The sequence below is a fragment of the Palaemon carinicauda genome, chromosome 45, assembly GCF_036898095.1.
Source record: "Palaemon carinicauda isolate YSFRI2023 chromosome 45, ASM3689809v2, whole genome shotgun sequence".
Lineage (NCBI taxonomy): Eukaryota > Metazoa > Arthropoda > Malacostraca > Decapoda > Palaemonidae > Palaemon > Palaemon carinicauda.
The window spans coordinates 21,578,926-21,583,925 of NC_090769.1; the positions used below are offsets into that span (position 1 = coordinate 21,578,926).

The following is a 5,000-nucleotide window of genomic DNA, read 5'->3' on the forward strand; positions in this document are numbered from 1 at the left end:
TGAAATACCATCTATGTATAGAGTATTTTCAAGATTAATAGCTGGCGAATACTCCAAATTGTAAGACAATTAGGAATTTGATTTCGGCCGCGGCTTGCTTTAGGGTAGACCAGCGGGACGGGAAAATGGGCCGCCCCTCCTTAATTCGGTGGATGAGCTGGTGGCTCTCATATTTATGCTTTTGAGACCCCATAACTAAGATAACCAGCGGGGATAAATTCCTGGTATTTTGACATTTAGAAACTCCGTACGTTCGTGACGGTAGATAAGTGGAAGGCGTGATTTGGGGCTGGGCATAGCCCAGTTATTAGGTCAAATGTATATCTGTGTAAACAGCTGATACTTGGGAGTTGGTCCACAACTTTTTTATATGTAATGAATTTCCTTCGGTACGTAGGCCTATTGATTGTAATGTAGGTTTACCCCAGGCCAGTTGTCGAGTTATTCAGCTGGGCCTAGCCTAGGTACTGTTATCGGTAAAATTATAGTTCCAGTCAGTCCCAATTACCGTAGGATATATTAGGGTATATCTGATACTATTTATCATCCCGAAAAGTAAATGTAATTTTCGAAGAAAACGTAAGTTGCCATTGGTGAAATAGCCTTTTTATTAGAAAATGTTGGGCTGAAAGGAACTATAATAAAACTATTATTTAGTCTATGGCCATAAGTTAACAATAGACTATCTACAATGAATGTTTATTTGGATGGCTGGCAAAGGTTGTTCCATATCATCCCCTAAAATAAATGTGATTTTAGAAGAAAACTTGTTTTGCTATAGGTAAAAGTCTTATTTTTTATAGAAAATATTGGCCTGACTGGAAATATAATAAAACTATTATCTAGTCTGTGGACATAAGTTAACTATAGACTATCTCCAGTGCAAGGTTATTTGGATGGCTGGCAAATGTTGTTCCATATTTCATATCATGAATATACTTCATATGCATTGCCTATTCAGGAAGGTAGTCTGTAGGTTCGAAAGAATATTCCAAGCTATTGTGGTTTTGACAGGAAGCTAGTCTAAAGCTGCAATATACTGTAACTGCATTTGACCCTACTGTGGTAGGAATTTATATATTTTACCACAGTTCTTAATTTGATTGTGCTGTCTGGGCTTAATACTGTAATTATTTGTTTAGCTAATCTTTCTTGCGAAATCAAAATTTGAGGAAAAAATGTGATATATAGACCGTTATACCTTTTATAAGGTATTTACAATGAATTTGAAGATTTATCTTTGTAACATATTGAGAGTTTTTTTATTGTAATATACTGGTTGATATGAAGAATTATCAAACTTGGGAATGAAGTATACATATTTTACTTTTTGCCACATTGAAGTATTACATTTTTTAAAGTTTTATTGGGAATTATTTTAAATATTGTATTGTTTCGTATTTTCCACTCCTCGTTTTGTCATTCGGTGGCTAATATTGTGAAATTTACTTTCATATAAGCATTTTTTAACTTTTATAAATTCATTATTTTTTATTCTCTTGTACAACAAGAATAATTAGCATCAGAGAATAGGCAAAAGAAAGAAATACAGAAACAGGATACTATAATTTTGCAATATACCCGCAAGATTTTAGTTTGATCTATGAAAGTGTGTTCTAAGCACTGGGTTTGCTATTTATCAGGAAATATTTTTATATTTGTTTCTGTTTTAAAGGGCATGTTATCTAACGTAATGGATATATATTTACTTTCATAAAAGGGTTAGTTATGATATACTGTATTTTTATTGTGATAAGCTGGTAAATAGGATATATTTAATGTTGTTTATAAATATTTTTTTTTATATAATGCAGCCAAATTTTTTTTATGTATTTTATTATAATGAGGGGTGAAAGTTGTGGTTTATTTTACTGTTAATACCATGATTTTTTATACATAAGTGCTAGAGTTTTTATTCCATTACAAATAAATCCACAGAGAAAACTGCTTTTTTTCACAAATAATTTAGAACTACAGTAATAGGTTCCAGTACCTCTACCAGTACTGTACGCATTACGAGGGAGCAAATGCATTACTGTACGTTACTTTAGATTTTTAGTTTTTTCCACCTTTCATCATGTATAGTTTTGTATTTACTACGTTTTCTCTCATAACAGCACTCAGGTCATACCTTTTGCAAGATTGTGATGTTATAAAGATATTTAGTACTTTTTTGCAACATTTAGTATTGTTTGTTCAAATTATATACAGTACACTGTAAGCCGTTCTCTTACTTTACTGTTGAAATCGAGCCAAATGCTGTTGCAACCATTACCGATGTTTTCTCCAAAGTTGTGGGCATTACTTACTGGTAGTTGCAGCGTTCTTTCGTCCCCTGGCAGCACCTGCTTAATATCCTTCTTTAACTTCGTACCTCCTTGATGTCCAACATCTTCTGATGTTTACGCCATAGTTTAAATGCTGGGTTTCTTTGCAACTGCAGGCATTCATTATTGCCTAACTTCATGTATACTTCCATCCTAAGTGTTTTTAAAAGTTTTCACCTGTCAGAAATATTGCTATGGGTTGCATGATTGCAAGGTACTGTGCTTGCCTACAAGGGCCAAGATATCTTCAACAACAGAACTATTAATGCCAATATTGTATTTGATATGACAGTAGTGTTTGTGTTAATTCAGTTTTCATATCTGGTCCTTCATTTTGGGAAGAGGGTATACGTATGTGTGTTTTTGATCGTTCAGATAAATACTAGTATCTTATACAAAGGTGCAGTATATTATGTATTATTTGGGTATCGTATTGGTTTGGAATCAAGGAAAAGCTTGCTGTTTTCGTTTGTTTAAGACTTCTGAGTCATCATCATAGAAAAATATGAATTGTTTTGCTTCAATACCAGTTTTATTATACTGTACTGTATAAACTGGTAGTATTGACAGTACCGTATATATTTTCCTTTTATAGTGAAATTTTTAGAATTAAATGAGAATTACGGTACAGTATTTACTCTACTTACTGCTCTTGCTTTCTAGCGCAATATGTTTCTCCCAAGTTGTAACTGGGAAACATTTTTCCATATGGAAATTTTTGTGCTATATGAAATGTGACCAATTATTGAATAGAGTTGGACAGGATATTATTTTAACTCTGGCAAGGTTCTAGATAGATGCACTACTGTATTCTCAAATGTAAGCTATTCTTAAGAAGGGTTTGTAAGCATTTACTGTCATCATTATCAGCCGTAGCTACTCCTCTGCTGGACAAAGGCCTCGGACATGCCTTTCCACACATGTCTGTTTATATTCTTTCTATGCCAGTCTATAACCGCAAATTTTCTTGGCTCGTCAATCCATCGTCTACTGCTCGTTCCCCTGCTTCGTTTGCAATCTCTAGGGACCCATTCTGGTATTCCTAATTTCTATCTATTATCTGATATTCTCATTATATGCCCTGCCCATGACCATATCTTATACTTCATGTTGGAATATCCTCTACTTTAGTTTGCTCACTTATCCATATTGCTCTTTTATTGTCTCTTAATGTTATTCCCATCATTATTCTATATTTGTTTTTACCTCAAATATCATCTTCATATTGGATTGTACAGTACCTGACTGTGTATTGATAGTGTTTCATGGTGTCAATGCAATACATACCGTGCATATATTATATATGTACCTATTTATATTCATATACTGTACTTTTACTTACAGCATTGTGTTCTGATATGCATTTGCTAACTGGTAGGCTCTCTATTGCATTGTAGATGTGTTCCCAACTTGATATTTATCCCCAAAAGTAGTTTTTGGAGATACAGTATGTAGCATTCATGATGCTTAACTCCCTGTTATACTAGTTTTATAATGTTTATTTTGCTTAGTGATCATTAATATAAATTCTACATTTTGAAATTGTATCGCGCTGAAAACGATTACTGAAACTTAAAGAGAAATAGTTTTTGCGACTGATTTTAACAAATTTGCACAAGTTAATGACCCATCTTAGGCGTAGAACGTGCTGAGAAAACAAATTGAGGAACCATCGGATATATTCATATACGAATGCTTAACCCAATGGTCATCCTTAAGCTTTCAGAGTCATAGTCTCTCAAGTGCCATAGCCTCTGTACCATGGCCTTCCACTGTCTTGGATTAGAGTTCTTTTGCTTGAGGGTACACTCGGGTATGCTGTTCTGTCTTATTTCACTTCCTCTTGTTTTAATTTGAAGTTTTTATAGTTTATGTGTGTGAAGGATTTAATTTAATCTTGTTACTGTTCTTGAAATATTATATTTTTGTTGTTTATTCTTTCCTTATAGTTTATTTATTTCCTTGTTTCCTTTCCTCACTAAGCTATTTTTCCCTGTTGGAGCCCTTAGCCTTATAGCATCTTGCTTTTCCAACTAGGGTTATTATTATTATTATTATTATTATTACTATCCAAGCTACAACCCTAGTTGGAAAAGCAAGAGGCTATAAGCCCAGGGGCTCCAACAGGGAAAAATAGCCCAGTGAGGAAAGGAAATAAATAAATGAAGAGAACAAATTAACAATAAATCATTCTAAAATAAGTAACAACGTCAAAACAGACATGTCATATATAAACTATTAACAACATCAAAAACAAATATGTCATAAATAAACTATAAAAAGACTTATAGCCTGGCTTGTAATAATAATAGCTGCAGTGCATCTGAAAAGTTTCATCATCCTATTCCTCATTTGCAACATCTCATTCATTATTCATGGTCACCCTAATTTAGCATTCAGGTTGCAATGTTATTCAGCGGAGGTAGGATAGATATTAATAGTGAATGGGCAGGGAGGCTGGTGGTTGACACATCACTTGTTTATATACTAGCATTAGATATTAAAATGCTTTAATGCTATTTATGATAATATTGTAATTAATATTCGAGGGTACACTCAGGTACACTACTGTATTCTATCTTACTGTTCTTCCTCTTAGTTTTTATAATTTGTTTATGAAATGTTTTAATGTTTCTGTTCTTAAGATATTTTATTTAATTTGTTCATTACTTT

At 33.1% G+C, this 5,000-nt stretch overlaps 1 protein-coding gene across 6 annotated transcripts in view; it reads left to right on the forward strand.

The window, feature by feature from the left end:
* Nucleotides 1-5,000, forward strand: part of tmod (tropomodulin) — a 151,973-nt gene that overhangs the window by 28,244 nt on the left and 118,729 nt on the right. The gene's annotated exons all lie outside the window — the stretch shown is intronic.